This window comes from Thalassophryne amazonica, chromosome 3 (genome assembly GCF_902500255.1).
Source record: "Thalassophryne amazonica chromosome 3, fThaAma1.1, whole genome shotgun sequence".
Taxonomy (NCBI): domain Eukaryota; kingdom Metazoa; phylum Chordata; class Actinopteri; order Batrachoidiformes; family Batrachoididae; genus Thalassophryne; species Thalassophryne amazonica.
The window spans coordinates 21,748,019-21,755,894 of record NC_047105.1 but is presented as its reverse complement, the minus strand read 5'-3'; the positions used below and the strand labels follow the sequence as shown (position 1 = coordinate 21,755,894).

The window sequence follows — 7,876 nt, the reverse complement described above, 5'->3', positions numbered from 1 at the left end:
TACAGCGACAGAAACACCCCATAATCTCTCATCAGCCGTTAAACTTTTCACCGAAAACCAGCTTAATTTCTTGAATAGTGTCCACTCGGATATTCCTCACAGGTCCAGAAAAAATTTTGATAAAGCAACGCGTGCCGTCTCGAGCAGCGTGTGAAACAAAGGAATTCAGCAGAGAGGGCGGGACCACATCTCACTTAAGGCCTGCCCAAAGGGAAATGACGTCACCGACACGCGTGAAAAAACTCACGCATGCGCACAAGGGTTCAAGCATGATTGGTGCAATCGCACGGTTTATTATCTAATAGACCTCGTATATATATGTAATTAATTAAAATTGTTCATCAGGGCAGATGTGTTGTGAGTCAGACCCAGTGTCTTTCTTTTCAGCACACTTGACAAGCGCAAGATGTTTTTGCATAGACATCGATTCAAGTCAAACTCATGCAAAAGGACAGTCGGCATGAAAAGAAAAAAAAGTAAAAAAGTAAAACGTCAGATGGAAACAGATGAGTGACGTGATTAAACAGTTCAAAGTGACCTGACTTTATAAAAATAAACAAACTTGTTCAATATGCCACATCACCGTTAAAACAAATTAAAAGAACAGATCAGTGATGACCTGTCAGCTGATGTCACGTGTTTGTTGCAGCTGGGCGCACAAACAATGCGTTTCTTTCCCCGCTGTTCCTCGGAAATGCGTCGCTACTCGTCCAGCTGTGTGTAATATTGCTTTGAGTTCACGCTGTGAGTGAAGACCGAAGCCTGTGCGCCAGTTCCATCTGCGCAAAAAGTCGTTTTGTGACAAATTAATTTTATTTACTGATTTACAATTGAAATTGAATTGAAATTGAATTGATCACCTTTGTGTGTTGTGCGTGTGTGTGTGGTGTTAGTGAGGCCAAGCAAACATGCAGCATCGATTTCTGACGCTCTGAGCATCAGTATATTTGGAAAATTAAAATAATATGAGAAAACACTGCTTGCTACACACATAGATGTAGGCTGATGCTCTGTCACTTTGTTTCATCTTAGTTTTTAAGGTGGGCTCAACTCATTTTGTGTTAATATCCTCAGTACAAGTGATTTAAACAAGAAAAGTCGACTTGTCATTGAAACATTACCTAATCGGTAGTTAGTGTTTACTTGACTTGGTAACATCTTAGCTAAGCATTAGCTATGGCGAGCTTGTGTCTGTAATGAACCACAGCTAACATTAAGTTACTAATGTGTTATCTAAGTGGTAACTAGCATTAGTTTAAGTGACAAATGCATTTTAACAATTTACTATGATGTGGTTCCAAGTAGGAGACTTTTCCACATGTAGCTAACTAGCATTAGTGTGAGTGGCAAATGTAATTCACAAGTCATGTTTATTCAGTATGTTAACTAACTGCTAACAGTGCTAAGGGTCAGCTTGAACTATACAAAACCCCCCACAATTACATGAGAGCTGAGAAACTCAACGTAAAATGAGTATTGAGGGCATATGTGATGGAAAAAGATTTATTTGCCTTGCTGAGATAAAATGCTGTTGCCATACAGAATTTGATAGCTTCGGATTGCAACATGATGCAGATAAAAGTTTAATCTTGTTTCTGATCATACATGAACATTACTTTATGTTGAAGTTATCAATTCAAAGGGCATTAATTGTTGTAAAATCAGATGTCCCTTTAGCCTTCGGCAACCTTCAGCAGCAGCATCATGGGAATGTTCACCCAAATTATCTTCAACACTCTCATGCTGTGAATTCTCTGAATCTCTAACACATTTGGCTATCAAAGATCGTCAAAACAACTAGTATGAAATTAAACTAAACACGTTAGCACAGAGGGCTGAGGTCAAATCAGTTGGATAAAAATATATGGAGAGGTACTGCGAATCTTGAATTAAACTCACTATTTGTCAGTTCTTCATAGCCAAGTATTAAATAACACACCAGAAGTAATTTACAGAAAAAAAAAATCCCCATGACAATTGCAATGAAAACCAAGTTTTCAGATTATTGTGTAAGAAGCGCTATCACCTGCAAAAACAAACAAACAATACCCCTTTGCTATCAAAGCTCCCTGTAAAAAATGAATTTTAAAACTGATACACATTCTTGAGTGCCAGCATTAATTTCTTGAAGAAAATGAGAAACCCTAACGTGCAAAATGAATTCTCTATACTTAAAAATAAAGACCAGTTTCTCTTGAACAATCAATTAAAAACATATAAATTAATCAACCCAGATGTAATAACTGTGTAGCTGATTGTCACCTTACGTAGACCGTCGTGCCTCCAGATCAGCTGTGTTGTTGGTGGTTTCTAGATAATACCTACATACTGAGTTTTGAGGCAGTTCTGGATTTTGGTACATTGATATGTTAAATTTGACAGAGATACAGTTTACAGTGAATGTTAAATGCAGTTAGCATATACAGTCATGCTAGCTGTGTTCAGCTTTGCATATGCTAACAGTCGTAACGGGAACTTCTCACTAGTCCTAGGGTCCACTAGTCCTAGTCCTAGTGTTAAGGAGAGCATGTTGAAGTCGTTTCTACATTTATGGTAGGCTATATGTTGCACTAAAGTAGGTTAAGTAATGATACAAAAGTTTGACAATTAAAAAAACATTTAATTATAGTGAATCACCATTATTTGTTGATTTTCAATTCAACAGATTTATAGACAACAGAACATTTAAAGGTGGTTAATGGTGTATGTAAACAGAATCATGTTTTATTGGTGATTAATGGTGTATGTAAACAGAATCATGTTTTATTTTTGTAAACTAAACAAAACTGGATCTGGTTTATTAGCTATTTGAAAGTATTACATTTATTTGTCAACTTTAAAATCAATTTGGGATTGTAATATACACCATCAAATAATATAAAGCGGTACTGGGACCAGTGGACCCTATGACCAGTGGACCCTCCGTGGTAACTGTAGATAAATGTTAGCATATGTGGCCATTCACAGTTTGTAAGGATATGATTTAGATACGTAGCATTTTTTTTGGGTGAAAATGGTTCTTTATATAACAATGTAAAGCATAAAATCTGGGAATCCATGAATAAACTTTGGATTGTAATGTCTGGCACAGTAAACACATGGAACTGAGTTTAACTGAAATTTAGTTGAGTGACAGAGCAACAGCCTCCGTTTGTTCTGTGGACGCTGCAAGTTTTAAATCGGCACAGAAATTTACAGTGTGTGCTAAAATGGCCGGTTTGAGCTCACAAGTGAAAACGCTACTCGTCTATCTAACAAAAAACAAAAACATCTGGTTATTATCATTACGGGTACAGTGATCATCATTTTGTAAAGAAACAAACAAATGTCCACACAACCCAAAATAAAAACATTTGTAAATTTACCTGCCGCCATGTTAGAAAAAGTTTTTTTTCTATAAATGTAATACTCGGCTTAATAAATTAAAAAATAATTTAAACAACACATTTTAAAATAAATTGTGGAAAAAACATGTACATAAAACAATAAGGAGGTTTTAAATCCTGTTTTTTAAAAACATTATTCAACAAGAACAGAAAAAAAATTCAAACACATGAAATAAAATGAGTCATATACAAGTAGACATCATTGTATAGAAAAGCTGTGGTTCAGCTCAGTGTTAGTGACCAGTGATAGAAACTCTGAGGGATTATTAGTCAATAAATATGAGATTATACAATAGAGGAGAGAAGAAAGATGAACAAGATGAGGAGGGAAAAGCTGAAGAGTCTCTATGGCTTTTACAGGCATTATGGCCCAAATAACCTCAAACATCATCTTCACACAGTCGCTACAAACATCCACCCAACACGTGGAGGGCAAAAATACAAATGGAACTTTAAAAAGAGCAGAACTTTAACTTTCAAAGGTGTAAAGTGGGATTATTGGAAAATCAGGATATCAATCCATCACTATGATTAGACTCTTTTTATGTCTTCGTTCTTAAATTCTGTATAGTGGATCAGATAACTGTAACAATCGTTCACTTCTGGAAACAAGCACCAAAATGGGCAGAAATACTCCCTAGACATTACTGTTTTGAAAACAAACAAACAAACAAACAAAAAAAAAAAAAACAGATTCGCCATTTAAATTTTCAAAAGGCAGCCAGGTAGGGGTCAACCGAAGACTTACACAGGGGTCAAAATTAAAAGATGTTCCATTCATATTGGAAACTATACCATATTATTTATCTGATCATAAAGATCCCAAAAATGTATAGTTTGGACTATCTATGACTGAATGTTATGAAGTTATGGAGTAAAAACAGCAAGAATGGTAACAAAGGTCAATTTCAGTTTGTACAGGGGTCAGAGGATAAAGTTGCTCCATTTTTTGTTTCAAAGTGGTGCAAATTATAAGTTGAGCTAATAGGATTAATAAATGGACTAGTTATGACTGCGTTGGATGCTTGGTCTCCAAAGTAAAGGTCAAACAAGGTCAATGTCCACTGGATTCTGTGACATGTGACATATGTTACCCTGTAACATGATAACTAAGCATGACAGATGGTACAAACTGTTCCCTTTTAAAACCCTATTAACTCAACTAATAATCTGCATCACTTTTTATTAAAATTAGAGCAGCTTTAACTTTTGACCCCTGTACAAACTGAAACTGACCTTTGTTACCATTCTTGCCGTTTTTACCCCATAACTCCATAACATTCAGTCACAGATAGTCCAAACTATACCTTCATGATTTCTTCACATCTGCGAGGCATTAATTTTGTTGGTTTGGAACCAAGATTTTGCTCGTTCTCTAGTGTGCTTGGGGTCATTGTCTTGTTGAAACACCCATTTCAAGGGCATGTCATCTTCAGCATAAGGCAACATGACCTCTTCAGCATAAGGCAACATGACCTCTTCAAGTATTCTGACATATCCAAACTGATCCATGATACCTGGTATGCGATATATAGGCCCAACACCATAGTAGGAGAAACATGCCCATATCATGATGCTTGCACCACCATGCTTCACCGTCTTCACTGTGAACTGTGGCTTGAATTCAGAGTTTGGGGGTCGTCTCACAAACTGTCTGTGGCCCTTGGACCCAAAAAGAACAATTTTACTTTCATTAGTCCACAAAATATTTCCTCCATTTCTCTTTAGGCCAGTTGATGTGTTCTTTTGCAAATTGTAACCTCTTCTGCACGTCTTTTATTTAACAGAGGGACTTTGCGGGGGATTATTGCAAATAAATTAGTTTCACACAGGCGTCTTCTAACTGTCACAGCACTTACAGGTAACTCCAGACTGTCTTTGATCATCCTGGAGCTGATCAATGGGTGAGCCTTTGCCATTCTGGTTATTCTTCTATCCATTTTGATGGTTGTTTTCCGTTTTCTTCCATGCGTCTCTGTTTTTTTTGTCCATTTTAAAGCACTGGAGATCATTGTAGATGAATAGCCTATAATTTTTTGCACCTGCGTATAGGTTTTCCCCTCTCCAATCAACTTTTTAATCAAACTACGCTGTTCTTCTGAACAATGTCTTGAATGTCCCATTTTCCTCAGGCTTTCAAAGAGAAAAGCATGTTCAACAGGTGCTGGCTTCATCCTTAAATAGGGGACACCTGATTCACACCTTTTTGTTCCACAAAATTGATGAACTCACTGACTGAATGCCACACTACTATTATTGTGAACACCCCCTTTTCTACTTTTTTTTTTTTACTAATAGCCAAATTTCATAGCCTTAAGAGTGTGCATATCATGAATGCTTGGTCTTGTTGGATTTGTGAGAATCGACTGAATCTACTGGTACCTTGTTTCCCATGTAACAATAAGAAATATACTCAAAACCTGGATTAATCTTTTTAGTCACATAGCACTACTATTATTCTGAACACTACTGTACCAAACGGTTGAGTTGATCATTAAAGGGTTAATCTTATGTAGTGTGAAGAAAATAAAATGACATGGACTGATGACTGTTTGTCTCAAATGTAATCACCTTTTGTGTACATTTGTGAGCTTCTGTTCTTGTACAACAGTATAAAATAGGTTCACCTCACAAAAAATATTACTTTTAAAAATGAACATGACTCATATCTTAATATGTTACATTTGCATTTAGTAGCATCACATTTCATGATTTAGTATCATAATCACCTACATTTGCTTGCCAATGTGTGTCATTTGGGCAAACAGGCTACAGTATGTTTTTTTGGCCATATTGAAAAATGGCCGCCATATATTATTTCTTGTGCCTAACAACTTTTTTGAAGAAAAGGAATTCTCATAAGTATTTATACCAAATTTGGTGCTATTATCAAATGAACATTTCTTACACTTATCTTCTGCACTGTAAATGTCATTTTAATTTTCACAAAACTGATCTTCAACAGGAAATATGACAGTTCTAAATAAAAAAAAATAAATAAAAATAATAATAATAATAACAAACAACAAAAAATAATTTCTGCTGCTAAAAGTTATAAATGATTGTTCTCCAGCTTTTACTTTGTAATTATGAAACACTCAATAATTTAACATGTTTGGGCCTCAAAAATTATTTAAAATAAAACAATTTCAAAAGAGAAATCGCCTTTTGATTAAACTGTGTAAATCTAGAGACTCACCTGCCCAAAGACACAGTTCCAATTAATATCAAAATTTAAAGTTATAAAATGGTTTTATTTTGTTATTAAATAAAACATGTGGACTAGAAAATGACATATCAAGATGGCAAACAGTTAAACATTTATTAGAACAGTTAAATTTGGTCTCCTATCTTTCCCAGCTTCTTTGACAGAGTCCCACCAAACAAGACACGGTACCAGTCAAACGTTTGGACACACTTTCCCATTCAATTCAATAAGAAAGTGTGTCCACACGTTTGACTGGTGCTGTATATGAATGAAGGGTGACCCTGAAAAGGTCAAGGTCACTAGGGTCAAAATCTCAATGCCCACCAAATTTGTAGGTGGGTTCGAAAATTGGCCAGGCAATGTTAAATTTCCCAAATGTGTCAATCAATGGGACCAAAGTTATGTTTGCGTGTCTGTTGGTTGGTCTCATCCTCCCAGGTCCTTTTGCCGATTGCTACCAAACTGGGTATGCCAATGAAGGTTGACCCCGAATTTGGCAAATTTTCTGCCCAATTTGGATAAAATTGGGTTGGCACAAACTGAAATGGATTCCAGAACTGGCAAGGTCAGCCAGAGGTCAGTCATTTGGGTCTTGGACAAGGTTATTGGTGTCAGTAGGTCAGATTGCCTTAATCCCAACTGTCTTCATGCCCACCGGTGTGATTATAGAGTTGAATAAACTCAAAAGCAAGCAGGTGTTTGGTGTTTATTTTCCATGAATGATTTATGACTGAAGTCACCTCTACGTATACAGACTCAAATACGAGCTTAGAATTCCTCTCTTAAGGCATCTTATGAATTTCATGGGAGATAAAAAGAAGCAGATCTGCAAAATAAATGAAAATTATTTCAAAATTAACAATAAAGATTCAACTTACTAAATAATTGAATTCAGTGTGATTTATATAACATATGATTGCTGTGTTTACAAAAGAAATATACAAAAAATGTCCAACGGTTTTAGTGTTTTTCTCCTCTTTTTTTTGTTTTTTGTTTTAATCGCTGCTGGAAACTGGAAAGTTATAAATAATCCACACTGTAACCCTTGTTCAGATCGGAGAGTAATCAGATATTTTTGGCTTACTTTAATGTTTTTTATGCTTTTTTATGTACTTTGTTGGCATTGAAGCTTCAAATGCGTCTAAAAGTATGTTTGAAATTTTCAGCCGAGGTAACGTCTGAGAAGATGGCGGTTGTTTGTATTTTGGGTCAAATAAGCAAACCGGAGTTCTTTTTTCATCTGCTGCTTGTTCTTTAATTTATTTTTCCCGTGGCGGCTCCG

At 35.8% G+C, this 7,876-nt stretch overlaps 1 long non-coding RNA gene across 1 annotated transcript; it reads right to left on the bottom strand.

The window, feature by feature from the left end:
• Positions 1-219: 219 nt before the first annotated feature.
• Positions 220-6,003, bottom strand: LOC117506397. The gene is made up of 3 exons (XR_004559456.1): positions 5,993-6,003; positions 2,099-2,103; positions 220-1,511 (listed from the first exon to the last, which is right to left on the bottom strand). It is a non-coding gene; the product is annotated as an uncharacterized LOC117506397 (long non-coding RNA).
• Between the last annotated feature and the right edge of the window lie 1,873 nt (positions 6,004-7,876).